At 42.0% G+C, this 18,511-nt stretch overlaps 1 pseudogene; it reads left to right on the forward strand.

Moving 5' to 3' along the window:
* Positions 1-387: 387 nt before the first annotated feature.
* The window catches only part of LOC126626464 (flavin-containing monooxygenase FMO GS-OX3-like), a 44,431-nt pseudogene continuing 26,307 nt past the window's right edge, over positions 388-18,511 (forward strand).

Below are 18,511 nucleotides of genomic sequence, written 5' to 3' on the forward strand. Positions count from 1 at the left end.
AGAAGTCCGAGTAACTTGGGGCACAAGTAATTGACTAAACAAAATCTTGTTCTACATTTGCTATACTGAGATAGCAGTGGCACACCTAACACTTGGTTAGTTTTGATTGTGAGCCTTAAGGCCTACACCTAAGGCTCTACAAAGGCACCTTTCAAAACTAACTTTATCCTCTTCTTGCAGCACATCAGTAGGCAAGAGCCCGACTACACATCCAAAGTGGCAATCCCTTAGGGAGCTGTGCTGAGAGCCGAGGAGGTCTCTCTGGAGAAATCTTTGCTCGAAAACGATCTTAATGTGGAGTCCAAACCAGTTAGGGTCAACACAAATAAGACCCTAGTCCACTCGAGCATGTATGAGTTGTTGAAGACCAACCTCCCTAGAGAGACTATGGGGTTTCAGAACTATCCATTTGTGGCCAAGGAAGGAGATGAAGAGAAAGACCCAAGAAGGTATCCAGGTCACAGAGAGGTACTGATGTACTTGAAGGACTTCGCCATAGAGTTCGAGATATCGGAGATTGTGAGGTTGGAGACGGAGATGGTAATGGTGGATGCGGCGGAGTGAGGGAATTGGGAGGTCAAGTCCAAGAGTAAGAGAGATGTGGAAGATGAGATTTATGATGTTGTGGTTATGTGTAATGGGCATTATACTGAACCTCGTCTTCCCCAAATCCTAGGTATTTAAGACTTCTCCAAAGCTTTGAACTTTGTGGTCTTTTGTTCTTCAGATTGTTTGAGGACGAATTTGCATCATACTGGGATGGGTTTTTAATTCTTTGATGGATTAGAATTTGCCCAAAGTTTGCACCTAGGAGTGGGCTAAAAAAAGCAAAAACTAAAAAAAAATCGAAATGAACATTGAATCAAAACCAAAAAACCAACCCTAATTAAACAAAACCTAACCGAGATGTTTTGGTTTTTGTAAACATGGAAATTCCTGCAATGAACGAGACAAGAAACACGTGTACAAAATAATATTTGTATTGATGATTTAGGGGTTACAATCTCTTCTACAAATTTAGCCTCTGATTTTATCTTTGTAATGGGTGGATTTGATGTTGTTGATCCAAAGGGCCGTCGGGGCTTGATCTAAGGATGAACGAATGATGAATGATGAACACTTTATTCAAGGGCCGTGGGGGAGGGCTTGATCTTGAATTAGTGGAAGTTCTTCAAGGACCGTTGGGGCTTGCTTTTGAATGAGGATTTGACGAAGAACGAAGAGAGCTTTCTTGATCATTCGGGATTTGCTTGGGAGCTTTGGAGTTTCAAAGCTTCAAGGTTGTGGTGTAAGGTGAATTGGTTATGAATTGGTGTCTAAAAATGAATGCCTTGGCCTTCTATTTATAGAATTCCAATACTTGATTTTTTTGGATTTAAATAATCAGATGAAATAAATCATTTCTGCCAGGTGTTGACATGTGTCCCGTTTGATGACTTTTCCGATTTATTTTGATTTTTCGTTTAGTCACATGCTATGTGTAAAATTTATGTGACACATAAACATTGAAATTTTAATTATTGATCAACATTTATTTTACCGAAATTTCGATTTCTACAAATGCCCCCACTTCAAGGCGCGTCGTATACATGTGCTTGTCACGTGTAGAAGATGCGTTTTGAAGTCCCTTACTGCAGATGTTGATCTAAGGGCCGTTGGGGCTTGATCTTGAACTGGGTTGGTGATTTCTTCAAGGGTCGTTGGGGCTTCATCTTGAACTTTGTTTGAAATTTCTTCAAAGGCTGTTGAGGCTTGATCTTGGAGGTTGAAATTGGACCATAAGGAGCTTCATGTGGTAGATGATCTTTTGCTTTGGTAGTGGGTGAATCGGCACGTATTTTGTTGCGCTTGTTGACTTTCCACAGCTTTGATCTTGAACTGGTTCGGATGAGTTTCTGGTTTCCTCCAATTGTTGACTTTCCACAGGCTTATTCTTGAACTGGGTTGGAGGATTTTCTAGTTTCCTCCAATTGTTGACTTTCCACAGGCTTATTCTTGAACTGGGTTGGGAGGATTTTCTGGTTTCCTCTAAAGGACTTTCCACAGGCTTATTCTTGAACTAGGTTGGAGGATTTCTTCAAGGGCCGTTGAGACTTGATTCTTGAAGGTTGACTCGAACACATGGCAAGCAGTCACAAGGTGAAGGTGATGGCCTATTTCTTTGTTCAATCTTTCTAATTCACACCTGAGCAGTTTGGTCAACGGTATGATCTTCAAGAGTGATGGGTTTTTCTTCCAGTTGGTGACTTGATCTTTAAGGATTATCGAGACTTTGCTCTTTAAGGATTATCGAGACTTTGCTCTTTGGCGATAGTGCCAGCGAAAGGTTGTTTAAGCTTCTCGAGCTCTTTGGTTATAGCAACGATGGTAGGCTTGGATTTGACTTAGACCCCTCCGTCTGGATTATGCAATTCTGCCGAGCAGGGTGTTCTGCCATAATGATTTGTTCCGGCTCATCGTGCTGCGTTTTTTTTTTTTTTTTGCTTGTTTCTTCCACCTAACCGAAGTGGTGCGCAACCCTTTGCCTTTAAATGGTCTGATATCACTTTTCAGCCACTCATCCATGCTTGGCAGCTTCAGTGTAAAGAGCCAACACCATATCAACTGTTTTGAAATATTTGCTGAGGAAATTCGAGATCCGTCAACAGTTGAAGATGAGTACTCAAAAGCAACGCTAGGTAAGCAACCAGGCAAAGGTTCCGGGCAATCAGTTCCTGATCGGACTTTTAATTTTAGGTTCCGACTGATTGCTTCCTTTCTCCTTGTTCTGCAGGCAAGAACAAGGGCAAAGGAAAGGATAGGGAAAAAGCATGATATGAGATACCTTTGCTTTCAACCCCAATGATATGAGATACTTTTGCTTTTGAAGAAGTAGCGGATGATCAGCACATGTATTTGTTGAGATTGTCTCCATATGCTTCGATGCATAATTTTCACTCGCCTCTTCTGTTCTCTGGGCAGATGTGGTATCTTCTCTAGAAGCATAAGATGTTGAGATAATGGGTACTTCGAGAGTAGTGCTAGGTGAGCAATCAGGAAAGGTTCCAAGCAGTCGGTTCCTTACCAGAAGCTTGAGTGGAGGTTCCGACATATTGCTTTCTTTATCCTTATCTTCGTAGTGAAGAGGGAGGACAAAGAAAAGGATAGGGAGAAAGCATGCTATGAGATACTCTTGCTCTCAACCCTAGTGATATGAGATACCTTTGCTCCGGTGTGACTTGGTTGAAGAGGCGTTTCCAGGAAGGAAGAAAACTGAGTGTGTCAAGAGGTTTTAGTTGGAGGTGTATTCTTGGAAAGGAAGAAGAGTCAGGCGTTTATATTTTCAGGGAGGAAGAAAACTGAGTTTTGGTTGCGGATGCATTCGGCAAGGAAGAAGAGAAGTTGGATGTGTGTCTTGCTATGGAGGATGGAGGTCGAATTATATGGTGAGCTTCCAACAGCAAGTGGTAGGGTGGATGTGGCCTTGTCTCCCATGCTTTGTCGGCCAAAAGTCGGGTAGGTGGGTATGATGGACTCCACACGTTTTCAACTTTGTCAGTGCTTTCTGGCAAAGTTGCACGTGATAGCCGAAAATTGAAACTGCGTTTAAAAAGTGTCGGCGGATTTTACGCAGGAAAAGGGTTTAGGGTTTAGGGTTTAGGGTTCCGGGTTTTGAAATTCGAAGAGTGGCGTCTCTTCGATTTTTTTTATTTTTTATTTTTTTTATTTTTTTTTTTGTGAACAAGTGGTTGTGTTGCCTCTTCTTTTTAAAGAGGTGTCAATTGCATTCAACATGCACACTTTGAAGATTGCCCGCCTTTGACAATTGTCTTTTTTGTATTTCTGAGATTTTACTCACTTCAACCCTTTTCTTTTACCATCTTTTTGGAAATGGCTAACCTGTCTAACATTTGCTTAGATTTGAGTCTCAGCAGTGACACAGGTGCACCGCGTCAGGGTAATATATGGCGCCCGTCCTTCTCATCTCCTAATGGCCCTCTTACAGTTGAAGACTCTGTAATGAGGGATGCAGCACGGTTGTAGCTAGGAACCTCATCACTCCTAAAGATAATAGGATACTTTCACGACGGTCCGATGAGTTAGCGGTTCGAGGGTCCCAGGCTCTCAGTGTCCAATGTGCGAACTCTGTTTCCAACATGGGCCAACGCTTACTTGTTCGAACTCGCCAAGGTGAATCATTGACAGCCGAGGTGGCAGCTCTCAATCAAGTGATCAGACAGCTCAAGCACGAGAATAAAGAGTTGCATGTGCTTGCAAATAATTATTCGACGAGCATGAAGAGGAAGCTTGACCAGCTGCAGGAGTCCGAAGTTCGGATTCAGAGTGATCATCAGAGGTTTGTGGCGTTACTCCAGCGGCAACTTTTGCCTTCGTCCTCTGGCGCTTCACCAAGTGTTGAAGCTCTGAATAATCAATCTATGGTGCTTCTTCTTTCTGGAGCTCCGCCGAGTGATGAGGCGCCACCTGATCATCCTTGAAGATCCCTTCCTGTAAATTTGATTTGACCTTTTTTTTTTTTTTATAGGTATGTATAATGCAAATTTATGTAAATTTCCAGAAAAATAAATAAAATGGACTTTATTTCTCTTAATGCATTTTAGATATCAATGGACATGCTTTATTTTATTCAGTATGTTATGCTAAATACAAATAAAACGTATATCTGACTAAAATGCGTTACTTCCTTCTTCTTTTTTTTTTTTTTTTTTTTTTTTGGTGGTGCCTAACACACCCATTTCCTTTTAGATGGTGTAGCTGGCACTTTTTTTTTTTAGTTGGCACTTTCTTTTTGTACATAATCATATTTTCCCAGTGCATCATTTAGGGTAGCTGGCACTTTCTTTTTTGTACACAATCATATTTTCCCAATGCACCATTTAGGGTAGCTGGCACTTTCTTTTAGTTGGCACTTTCTTTTTGTACACAATCATATTTTCCCAATGCACCATCCCATCACCTCTCATTTTGGGTTTTTCTTTTCCAGGCACGGGTGGTCGTTTGCACAGTTTGCATAGTCACCTTATCACATTCTTTTGCTTATGTGGGTCAGTGACGCTTGAGAGATCATCATGGACTGCACAGTCACAGACCTGCATTTGAATAGTCACTGCATTTCATTTGCTTCTCAGGAGACCATTATTTATACATATATGGGATTGCTCCTTTGCTTGTACACTCATTACACAGCTTCAGCCACTGCGTTGCTTGTTGCCTTGCATCGCCACTGCACCAATTTTTTTTTCCTTTTTATTTTTTTTATTTTTTTATTTTTTTTATGATTTATATACGTATATATATGTGCACAGCATCAAACGAAAAGCGGCCACCTGCAGTGGGAAAGGAGAAGCTGGAGGTACTGAGGCGGTGCAAAGCGTCGAGCTTTATGATCGACTAGTCGTTTGACAGCGGTCGTTGAAGTTTTTTTTTTTTTTTCCGATTCAAATGCAGCAGCAGAGGCAAGAAGATGGAGGAGGTCTTTGGGTGTCAGTTGACAAACTTTGGTTTTGTCAATCACATTCAAAGGCAGCAGCCATAACGGAGGTGCAGAAGCAACTAGAGCTTGAGGCAGAGTGTAAGTCGTCGAGCTCATGACCGGCTAGTCGTTTGACGGCGGTCACTGACTTTGGAGAACCCACAGAGTCTTACTGACTGTAGACCTTTGCAGCCCTCAGAAACAAGAAACATGCCCATATCATTCACGCCATTCCTTAAGCTTCAATGCATTCAGCAACTCGACCGAGTTGCATAAACTCAGACACTTCAGCCTCTTGTCGTTAGATCAGATGTTGTCGCACCGTCTGCCGCCACTCTACCTGGAAAGATGTCTTTGTACCAAGCCTTGACACCAGCAACTCTACCACCTGCGAGGTGGTGCACCCCTGCGACGACGTTGTCGTGATCCAGCCGGGGAAGATTCCTGACGAGTCTTTCATTCGTGTTCTCCATCCATTGCCTCTACAACCCCTCCGCGTCTTCGACCACTGTGCTGCCATAACTTTTCAGATCGTTTGACTTATAAGCAGTTAGGGGATCCACATGACTCTTAGAAGCACCGCTTTGCTTGCCCGAATCTCCAGCGGTCTGAACTTGGGCATCTGGAATCAAGTACGACAAGCCCATCTTCGAGAAGCAATTAACAAGCTCTGCAAACACCAGATTGGATGATGTAGCTTTTGAAGCCAATTCAATAGGAAACTTCAAAGCAAATTCACGAATTGGCTCTGGCAGGGACTTCACAACTTCGATTTCGTCATCGTCGTCATCAATTTGTTGATAGGGGTTTGATGGTTGTTGCGCTGAGCGACATCACGGCCAGGCAGACGACCGGGAAGAAGATGGAGGAGATTCGCGAGTCTTGCTGCGATTGGGAGTGTCGGCGGAGCGAGAGAGAAGCGGCGAGGATATTGATGACGAGGGAGTGGTTGAAGATGAAAGCGGAGGAGAAGAATAACTCGGAGAGGGATCCTCCAGCTCCTCCAACTGCTGGTTGCTGCATAATCTCGTGAATTGAGAAAATGGGTTCTTCCCAATTTCTCAACGTAGCTGAAAGATGTCATCTTTCTTCCAATTCTTCACTGCCAATTCTGTACCTAGTGAGATTGATTGGGTACATTAAGCAGCGAGGGAGGCGGATCTTCCTCTTGAGTGTGAGAAAGATAGAGAGAAGAGAAGTTGGTGCAACAACGTCACGACCAGTCAGACGACTGGGAAGCTTCGTGGCGGTGTGAATGGTGACCTACAGAGAGATCTTGAAAATCACTTCTGGTCAGCGCTGTTTGATGTCTCGAGAATGAAAATGCTCGAGAAAAAAAATGAACTTGGGTCCTGGGTCACTCGAATGACAGGTTGGGGTCCGACTAGATCCCTCCGTTTCGTCTAACTTCGCATTGTCCACTTGGTTGGGTGCTGCTCGATGAGAGAGAAGCGGGGGAGAGGAGAGAGGTGAAGATGACGGTTGGTGTTCGAGTCGTTTGGATTTGCAGCTGGGTGAAATCAGAGAGTGCGGCTAGGTCGACCTTGACGAATCCGGAACGTTGAGGGTCATCAGCACGATCCTATTGATGAAGAAGAAGCATAATGGGCCTTTTGCGTGGCCTATGGCATCAGCCGGTCTCTGGGCTTCTAGGCCAGTAAATTGGAGAGAGGCTTGGGCTTTGACTTCTTTTCTGTCGGTAGAGAAGAGCTGGAGAGAGGCGCGTGGAGCTTGGGCCTGGATGTGGCTGGGCTCGCTAGCTTTGGAGAGACGAGCCTGGACGAATCGAGAACTTGCAGGAAGTGGGAGGGAATTTGGGCTTGGAGGCTATTACTTGGGCCTGGATGACCTCCTTTTGATGGGTCTAAACTTCTGTCTTCTTTGATTTGGTCCGGGTCTTAAATGTAGAAAGACCCTTTAACCTGTATACATTTTTTTTTTTTTTGAAAGACGCTGAATCTTTTTATTTTTTATTTTTTTAAAAAACAAACTGTAATAATTTTATTTTATTTTTTTGTACAAAGAAATTGTTGCCTTTGTAATAAAATTCACTATCATTAGTCACCTTGAATAAAACATTTATTTTTTTATTTTGATATGACTGAACTTGAAATTAAATGTTCGAGCCGCCTACGTACCCTTCCAAAGAAGAGATCAAGTCATAACGTAGTTCAAATGCATTTTTTTTTTTTTTTATGATGATTTTGCCGTACACAGTTTATGCTCTTGCGAGCCAGGAGCTTTAGTTTATGCAGTTTAGGCTCGTGCGAACAAGGAGCGTTTGGTGCCGTTTGCAGTTTCAGCTCGTGCAGGCAAAGAGCGTTTGGTGCCGTTTGCAGTTTCAGCTCGTGTAGGCAAGGAGCGTTTGTTGTCGCCTTTTATGCTCGTGCGGACAAGGAGCGTTGGTGCCATGTACAGTTTAGGCTCATGCAGGCGAAGAGCTTGTACTGGTTTGTTAAGCGATCCGGGAGAGTCATTCCTCGCAATCTTCATAGCAAGGAGCCTCGACTGAGTAGTTGAAGAAGTCTTCTAGGAAGAGGTCACGCATCGCGACGGGGATGGATGATCTTTGTGTCAAAGTTTCATTATCTCCAAAACTTTCACATTGTTCTGGAGGTTGACAGGAGCTGCTTTGCCCCCTTTCCCATTAGTGAACTTGTGGAAGAGACGGTTGCTGCCTAGAGAGGAGGTCATTGCCATCTTTATAGCAAGGAGCCTTGATCGAGTAGCTGAATAATTTTCTGAGGAATAAGAGATCGCGCATGGTCGACCTTTGTGTCGAAATTTCCTCATCTTCAACACTTTCACATTGCTTTGGAGGTTGGTGAAAGCTGTCTTGCCCTTTTTTCGATTGGTGCACTTATGAATGCGACGTAGGCTTCATGTGTAATTTCTTTGAAGCGACATAAGTCCCTCCTTCAACTTTGTTTGACTTGGAGCATGCCCCCAGCGATCGAGGTGGCAACTTTGAGTCGAAAGAAACAGAAGTGAGGTCTTCCTTAGGGATTTTGTCTCCTTTGCCTTTTTGGATTGTGACGGGGAAGTTGTCTTGGATCTCCCCTTCAGTGTCATCCTCTTGGGCTTGTTGGTATGAAGATTGTCTCATATGGATGATGGTGCGCCTTCTTACTATCAGTGGTCCATTTGCGTCAACCTCCAAGATTGCTTGACGCTTCATCCTTGAAGGAATTGAGCTCCGAATATCGCCTTTTTCTGCTAGCCTGTCGAGCTTTTCTTTCTTTGACGTTGCTTCCCTATTTCCAGAAAACTTCATGTTGTCTTTAAGTCTTTCCAAAGCTGACTGACGAGGAGGAGAGCTAGTCGTGTTGCTTTGCTGCCTAGGTTTTGACAACCTTTCAAAAATAGAGCTTCGGGATGTTGGCCTGTTAAGCCTCTTGAAGACGGAGGTTCGGTTTTGACTACCAATGTGATCAAGGGCTGATGTTCTGGGTCTTGAACGATTCATCCTATCGAAGCTTGGCGTTTGAGGGGCGGATTTAGGCTCATCTCGATCTTGTTCAATGCTCACGTTAATGTGTTGAGTGCTAGCATTTTTCGCTTTGCTTGAAATCTTCACGGGTGCATTTGGTGTGAAACCAAGTCCAGCTTTGTTGTTGTTAACTCCGTAACCATGCTTCTTCAACTTCTTTTGAGTCTCAGTGAGGTCACGTTCTTTATTGTTGACGGTGTTTGAAACCTTCTTTCCAGGATTCGAAGAAGAAGCGAAGTCGTACCCAGCTTTTGACATGAGTTTGTAGGCGTTTGGATCAAAACCTTCTTCGGTCTTCTTGGTTGGGAGAAAGCTTGGTTCCACCCCCTTTGGTAGAGCTTTTACGAAGCCTTGTGGTAATCTTGCAACCTTAGCGTTGCTTAGCTGTGTCAGAGGTAAAACTGCATTCGTCTTGAGCAACTTTACATTATCCATGTACCGTTGTGCATCGGCTTTGCTTGCTTCAGTTTCGAATGGGGATTGACCATTCTTTCTTCTTGACATCGGGATGTATCGGAAAACGGGTGTGTTTAGTCCATTTAAAGGCGTCCTATTCCCTTTGGTTGTTGCAGGTTTAGCAAGCTCATCATCGTTCTTGCTTGAAGACGACATGGCTTCTTCTTCTTGCTTCTTGGGCATGGCTTGCCACTCCTGCTTTTTAGGTGTTGCTTTGCCCGTGGATTTGATCTTTTTTGGAAGAGTTTCGGGCACCATGTCTTCATCCATGTAGAACTTGGCATCTGCGAAATGTGATTCGGCTTCGGTGAATGGTTTGGTGTCGCCATAGATCACCTTCGCTCCTTCTCGGTAGAATTTTAAGCATTGGTGAAGGGTGGACGGTACTACTCCATTTGCATGGATCCAAGGCCTTCCTAAGAGCAAGCCGTATGAAGTTCTTGCATCAATCACGTGGAATATCGTGCTTGACTTGAGTTCACCAATAGTCATCTCCACTCGGATCATGCCCATCGCTCTTTGTCCTCCTTGATTAAAACCTTGGATTAGTAGACGACTCAAGGACAGTTCATCCGCCTTGATGCCGATTGTAGTCATTGTTGACTTTGGCATGATGTTTATGGCTGATCCACCATCCACAAGCATGCGGTTGACTTTGTGCTCCCCTACGTACCCAGAGATGAAGAGATAACGGTTGTGAGACTTGGATCCTAGCAGCAAGTCTTCGTCGGTGAAATGGATTGCGTCCTCGATGGCACAGCATGTGGCACATTCATGTAGTCGAAGCTTCAAGCCTTCGTTCTTGCTTTCTTGCACTTCGTGGTCATTGGGACTTTTCAAGACCGCTGCTAATGCTAGTTGCATCTTCTTTGGTAATCGTAGCGCTTCCTCAATGCTAAAGTGTGTTGGCAGACCTTCTTCGAGCGTGAGAGTTTTTTCTCCCTCAGTGGTGATATCTTTGCCTTTTGAAGGTTCTTCTATTTCTACTTCGACCATGTGGCATGCAGCGATAGTGCACTGTGGGACGAAGTCATTCGGGATATACTCGTGCAAGGAGACATGAATACGTGGCTCTTGCTCCATAGGTTTCCCAGCATACGTTGGCTTATCAACTTTTACGTTTCTTTTGGGCTTCCTGTTGTTACGACAACGGTGCTTTCTCACTTGTTCCACCTTTTGTCTTGTGGCTTGTGGTTTTGGTTTTCTTGTTTTTTTGTAGGTTACCAATGTCCATCCTTCTTCATCATCGGTATGTGCATCTTGTTCATTTGCCCCTAGCGATGGTTGCGCAGAAGGTATTGTGCAACTTAAGCATTGATAGGAATGGTCAGGTGCTGCTTGGAGAGGCACGGGATCGAAAGATCCAAATGCAATTGTAGTAGTATGTGTTGCGGCTGTGCCTTCGAGGTCGAGCTCGATTCACCCTTATTGTGCTAGCTTCATGATGAGCTTTTTTAGGACGAAGCATTTACCCACATGATGGCTCACGATTTGATGGTACTTACAATATTTAGGATCGTTTATGCGATTCATTTCTTCAGGCCGCTTGCATTCGGGTAGCTCGATTACCTTCTTTTCTAGCAAGTCGTCTAACATTGCATCCATGTCTGAGTCAGGAAAAGGGTATACCTTCTGCTCCAATTCCCTCAAGGTGCTTTTGTACCTTTCTTGGGTGCGAGGAGGCTCACTTTTCTTTATCTCCTTTGCTTTGGTTTTGGAGGAGATCTTGATAGGCGCGGAGGCGGTCTTGACGGGCGCAGTGCTGACGGTGAATGCTTACTTGGGGGGTTTCTTCCCAGTTTTGTCTACATTTGGGGAGAACACCTTATCCTTCTTAAAGTCGGTGATCGGCTCTTTCTTCCCGTGATGGGCAATACTTAGCTCCATGTCGTGGGCACAGGTGGCTAACTCTTCAAATGTCAGTGGTTTGATGCCATGAAGGATATAGTGTAACCCCCATTGCATGCTTTGGACGCACATCTCGATCGAAGAGATCTCCGAGAGCCTGTCCTTGCAGTCAAGGCTCAGATTGCGCCATCGGTTGATGTAGTCCACGACTGGCTCATCCCTCCATTGCTTCATGCTTGTCAGCTCTAGCATGCTCACGGTATGGCGGGTGCTGTAGAAACGGTTGAGGAATTCCTTTTCCAATTGCTCCCAACTGTTGATGGATTCAGGCTCTAGGTCCGTGTACCACTCAAAGGCATTTCCTTTCAGCGAGCGTACAAACTACTTAGCGAGGTAATCTCCTTCTGTCCCCACGTTGTTGCAAGTCTCAATGAAATGGGCGACGTGTTGCTTCGGGTTTCCCTTTCCATCGAACTGCATGAACTTTGGTGGCTGATAACCCCTTGGCATCTTCAAAGCGTCGATTTTCTTGGAGTAGGGTTTTGAGTATAGTACGGAGTCATGTGAACTTCCTTTGTACTGTGCCTTAATGGTGCTGGTGATCAACTTTTGCAGCTGTTGGATAGAAAGAGATCCCATGAGTGCCGTTGCTTGGCCTGGCTCCGGCTTCACATTGATTTTCTCCACCGGAGGCTCTTCATCCTCGTCGTTTTCCTTCTTTACTGAATCATCCCCTTGCTTGATTTTCACGTCGGGCTTTACGTCTAGTTGATTGACGAGTGCGGCGATTTACTGGTCCTTTTCTTCCACAATCTGTGTTAGCCTTGCGATCGCTTCATTCATATGAGCCAGCTGTTCATCGATTGAAGTCGCTCCAGTAGTCATGACTTGCATGGCTGAGTTACTGTTTGAGTCGGCATCGGAAAGCATGCAACCGGAGTACTTTATTGGGCTTTCCTTCTTTGGCCCCCTTAGCGAGGCCAGGGTGATCACAGGTTCGTGCCTCAAGTGCTCTTGTTCCTTCGGCGGAGTTGATGCAGGGGTGGAAGAGGCGGCAGAAAGAGCTCTTGCCTTGCTTCGAGTTATGATGCCCGAAGTGACACCGCCTGCGGTGATGACGCTCTTGTTCCTTGCATTGGTTGCGAGAACAACTTGTTCATTTGAATAACATCTATAGCATGCATTTAACAATTAAAAGGCAGAATCATGCTTGCATGCATTCAAAAACAAAACATTACCCATGAAATTCAAAGCCTAGTAGATTGGTGAACCAAGACTCAACTCAAATCAAAGTGAGTTGAGAAATATATATACCTTTGTAGATTCCTCTTTGCATAAGCAAAGGCTAATCACCCAAAGAGAGGGCCTTCATTCCTTGCATCTAAAATCTATGGATTTGGATGGAAGAATAGGTTTCTCCAAGTTCCTAAAATTGAGAACCTCTAAGAATCTTCACCAAGGTTAGATTGGAGAAGAAATGAGTGACCTTGGAGTAGTAGTATGGCTAGATACCCCCTCCAAGGGGCCAGCCTCTTTAGAGAGAAAAGGAGAGACAAGTTCTCACCAATTTTCTCCAGAAGAAACCCTCATGAATTTTGGCTATAAAGTCATATTTATACCTTTATTCATTTGAGTGGCAAACTTGTAATTAAAGCAAGCTCACTACCCTTCCTCTAAATGGCCGGCCATGGGGTTTTGTTTGGGCTTTTGGGCCTTTGTGAATTAAGTTGTCATACAACTTAAGTCAATGGACTTGACGTTCGAAGCCCATTGGGCCTTGAGGCCCAAAACTATCCCGAGGTCTTTAACGAACTTATTCGTTTGATTAATTAACATATTAATTAATCCTTACCATAAATAATTAAACCATTTAATTATTCTTACTCATCTCCATTGTTTCTTCAATCTCCACCTTACACGGTGTACGATCCATTAGGTTCCTTTTAGCGAGGCAGTGGGCGATTAAAACCATTTTACATCGATTGTGAATTGAAACTTACTTTCAATTCTCCCTTTAGTGATTACACACGTTTAGGGCTTCCACAAACCATGAGTGACACCTAGCAGCATATCATGGTTACCCAAGCTAATCAGAAGAGGTGGAGAACCTATTCAGTTTAGGATTACAAATGAAATACGGTCTTTCTCTAATCTAATACTCTTGACCACATTGTTTGCTTTGATAGTTTATTTATTCATGTCTACTATCCAATGTGATTCGTGTGCTTATATGATTACCTTGAATATGATTTGGAACGCTTTCCTAAATCTCATTCATACTTTGGCCAGAGGTTCTAAATCATATCATAGAGTATTCTCCCTCAAACGATTTGAAGGTTAGAGATCCCTTGTTGCGCATTCATTTGTCTCCATGTCTAAGTGGCTTAACCCCAACGATGTCGTGGACACCCCGATAGGGTGACTTTGACATAATCAAAGATCAAGGACTTAACCACAAGACAACTGTGATGCCTCAGGTCAAAGGACTACTTTGCATTATCCCAACCATGAGTTCTCATGTGACATGAATATGAGAACTCTTCGTTGATCGTGTTCAGTGAACTCATTCTCTAGTGAGCACCTACGTACTTGTCTTGATGTCACACACACCAATGACTCGAGACTAGTCACTCTCCCTGAGAGAAGACACAGCACGTACTGATCTTAACGGACTGTCAATGCCCAATTGGCAATCCTATGATCAGGAACGTTTAGGATGTGTCTACGAAAGAATGGTCTCATGAATCTAACTTCTTTAGATTGCATTCTCCCAATCACATATTCCTTGGACTTATCGTTTAAGCATATAACATTTATATGAAACGGCTTAAAACAATAATCTTTGCCCTTGATATTAAACTAGATTAGTTTAACATGTGAAATGTCCGTAAAGCATCATCATATGATTGGTTTTAGGGCACATTTCCAACAATTATCACATCAATCAATAACTCATACAATACACCAAAATATAGGGCTAGAGCAACACAGTTCAGCCAAAGCCTACATCTCTGAAGCTGTCTCAAATGAATCAAATGATGCGATTTCGAACCACTTAACGAAATCCAACATCGGGTTCCGGACCAACGGAACCAAGACACCAAAGAGGATTCCGAACCACTCAACGAAATCCAAACCAGGATACGATTCCGGACCACTCAACGGAATCGGGGAGCAGAAGGAATTCCGGACCTCTTAACGGAATCCAAGTGGATACGATTCCGGACCACTCAACGAAATCACGAATCACGAGGTATTCTGAATCTCTCAACAGAATCCAGACAGAGCAGGGAACCAGACCACTCAATGGAACCCCAACGGATACTCAATTCCGGATCACTCAACGGAACCGAAGGGAGGCCAAGGAGCATAACAACGGCTCAAAGAACAAGACATCAAATAAGCACTCAAAATACGAAAGCTTAACAAAATAAGAAATGGAACAAAGCACAAGGTATACGAACGAATCGAGAAATGAAACAATGATACTATATGTGAAACAAGTCTTGAAGCAACAAACCCCATGGCAATGGGTTAACGGTCCACTACTAGCCCTCACATTTCATCATATCATACCAACTATGCAAATCAACCACATTTCAAATATGCACGTCAAATCACATATCACAATCATCATCAGTACACAGGCCAAATCATGTTTAATAACCATAGGTCTATGGCTAAATATATAAAAATCACATTTCAATAGAAATCACATTTATAACCATTTCATATTCACGAACGATATTAATGTAAGAAATCAAGGTAATAATCATATCACGTATATTCAAGTCACTCTCTAACCAATGTAGGCCCACTAGACGTCACTTAGTATCCCATAGTACTAAATTTAATATCTAGAACATTTCGAGACATGTTGACCAAACGTTAACTCTCGATCAACAATAGGGTCCACAAGTCTACATAACTCAATCCGGAAGATCCGCACATTGGATTTTGGATCCATAACTTTCTAAAATCAACATTATGCTTCTAGAACAGCCTACTAAAATCTCATCGGTGGCCCATTAGCCAAGCCCCGCCGTGGGTGGCGGTTGGCCACCCCGACTCACTTGAAAATTCAACTATTTCCAAAAATTACCAAAATTCATAGAATTGTAGATCTCAATGAGTAGAGCAAGTTTCATACATGTGGCCAAGTCCAATAGGGAAAAGCCTCAAATCACCATGAACCTGCTGAAAACCCTAGAATTTTCGTGTCCTTAATTTGACTCCTTAACAGCTCCACCGCACCCAAACTTGTTTGGGCTTTGTTCCAGGCCTCAAAAGGATGCTATAGGTGGTGGTGATCGAAGGAATTTGTTTTAGATTTGGTGGATCGACATCTATGAACTCACGCACCCACCGGTGCGGTTTGCACAATTTCATGGCCAATTTTCATCTAATTTATGGTGGAATAGGTAGAGGGAATGTCATGGAACGTTTTTCAGGTGGTTTGGTAACATAGTTCACCGGAAAAACCAATGAATAACCATCGGAGGAGGTGAAGAAGGCCGGGTCGAGTCGGAAAAATAGAACTGGGTCGAAGAGGGGTCCGGTTCCCCTCCTTCTCCCCTCTCTCTTTTCCCCTCCTTTCTTCCGTTTCTGATTGGTCCTCCTCCTCCATCCTTTCCCTCATTTCTCTCCTTTCTCTTCTTTTCTTTTCATCAGAGTCGTCCACGTGTCGTCACAAATAATGGCCTCAGCAATCTGGAGCCTTCTAGATCAAGCCAAAATTACAAAAATGTCCCTAACTTTAAACGTTAATGACTCTTTCCCATTTCATGAACAGTTTGCACCCACGCATTTGTTAGATCGAGCTCTATTCAAAAATATAAATTATGACCTCAAAAGGTCTACGGTTTTAAATAATTAATTTTCAAACTTCAAACTTTGAACTAGTTTAATTAAAATCTAAATTTTCGAAAAATAATATAAAATCTCAATAATTCAAATACGTAGATTATAACAGTGAAATTCCAGAACAGGATTTCACAGAATAGGTTCTCCGACCAAATTCTACATTAGCTTGTGTAGCCATGATATATGGTTAGATGTCACTCATAGCTTGTGGGTTGTTCTAGATGATTAAATAAGTAGTCATCAAAGAAGAAGGAGAATTAAAAGTAAGTTTTAATTCACTGAGTGATTGGATAAATACTAATTAATTGGATTGGTACCAATCACCTCACTGCCTCACTAATTAGAACCTAAAATGATTGTACACCGATACACTCTTGTGGTGAGACAACTAAAGGATGATGGAATTAATTAATTGGATTAATTAAAGTGCTATGATTAATTAGAAAATCTAAAGAAATCATAGAAGCGATGAAAGATCGTTTCGGGCTTAAAGAAAAGTTTGGGTTCATTCGGGCCCATTGGGCCCAACCCCATTAGGCTTTTTATTCAAGTATAGGATGACTTGAAATGATAAAAACCCAAAGTCCAAACCTATACTAAGGAGTCAGCCAAAGATGAGGAAAGAAGAGAGAGAAAGAGTCAATTAGTTGACTTACTTCTTTTACCTTTATAAAGAGAATTGAATGAAAAAGTTTCATTAGGGCTTTTGTGTGTTTTTTTTCAACAAGAAAAAAACAAGTCTCTCTCTACAAACATACATGGCCAGCAACCAAGAAGGGAAATTGCTAATCATCTCTTCTACTTTTGGTTATTCCAACATCTATCTCACTACACTAGTGGGTGTGGATCTTTAGAGGTCTTCTACTTTGGAGACTAGAGGAGAATCAAAGGAGTTCCAAATCTTTCAAGGTGAAGGAAACAAGGAGGGAGGCTAGACTCAAGGAGTTCCAAGAACAAAAAGCTTAGAGGTGGTCCATCCTTGGTCTAAGGTCTAGATTAAGAGGTATAAAACTCAACCTTCACTTTGTTTTTCAATATTTTGTTTGATGCATCATATATGAACCTATGCTTCTTGAAGGGGATTTGCATAACTATAGCTTTGATAATATGTGATAATATGCTTCCGTTGCTTATGTATATAGATTTATGAATTGAATATGCATGCTAGTCACTAGAAATCTCATTATTTCCCTTCAAAATCTGCCAATTACATCCCTAATATTAGATTCGATGCTACTATATTCAATTTTTCATCAAACTAAGTCAAGTTACTTGCACATTATACACATTGAAGGGCAAATTGATAATATTCTATACAAAAATAGTGTATAGAGTTAACTTTGAAAGGTAACTTAGATGCTAGATTCGCAACCTATATGAAATGGTAAGGGCTAAATAGGCGAGAAAATAATGGTATTACACTCTAAAGTGTGTCAAGTGACTTAAGTTGACAAAAATTGGATAAAATAGTTTTGAATATAATAGTAGGGATGAAACGAGCAATTTTTAATGAATTTAGGGACTTATTTGACCAAAAAAGTAATTCAGAAACCTAATTTTCACTGAGATGATAGTTCAAGAACTAAATTAGCACTTCACTCTTATATATATATCCTTGTCGAAAGAGACTAAATGGTTTTATGTACAAGTTATTTTATAGAACTTACATAAGATTTTGAAGGCAGAGAACTATACAAGTTTATTCTTTCTTTCTTGGAAAAGCTAATGAAAAGTTTTTAAAAACTTTCATTTAATATTTAAGACAAAAGTTTCCAAAAATACTGAGCCTACCCTTTAAAACAGTTAGACAAAAAAGCAGAAAAAAAAACTATCAGACAACAGTGCTCCAACATTTAGCATAGTTCACTGGTCCTCATCAAAGCAAATATAAAAGAAGACAAATAAGATACAACCACAAAAGAATGAAACGACAAGTTAATTAAAGGAAATGATAGTACCGACAGTTTCAGAAGCAGTGCAAGATGACAAGATCTAAAAACAGTGAACAACCATTATTCAAAAACAGTGAAAATGAACTATTCAAAAACAGTAACAAATATTTTCAGAATCAGTTGTAAATAATATTTACTTTTTGAAAAAGTTATTTTGTGGACTAGCTAATGCATTTGTATCTACACCACAACCTGCATACGAAGAAGCATACATAGCCTTCCAAGTTTCCTAGCATCCTTTCCATCGTTTGTTAACACTTATTTTCCTTTGTAATACTTTGGATATCAATAAAAGTTTAAGTGTACACATTCAAGCAAGTATTCAATCTTAAGTAAGTTTTATTTCTTTCTTTAGTGTGTTTGTTTAATTAGACTTCCAATCTAAAACCCGAAAGCACTATCGTAGTTATATTATTAACATGCTAAAAT

This window comes from Malus sylvestris, chromosome 6 (genome assembly GCF_916048215.2).
Source record: "Malus sylvestris chromosome 6, drMalSylv7.2, whole genome shotgun sequence".
NCBI lineage: Eukaryota > Viridiplantae > Streptophyta > Magnoliopsida > Rosales > Rosaceae > Malus > Malus sylvestris.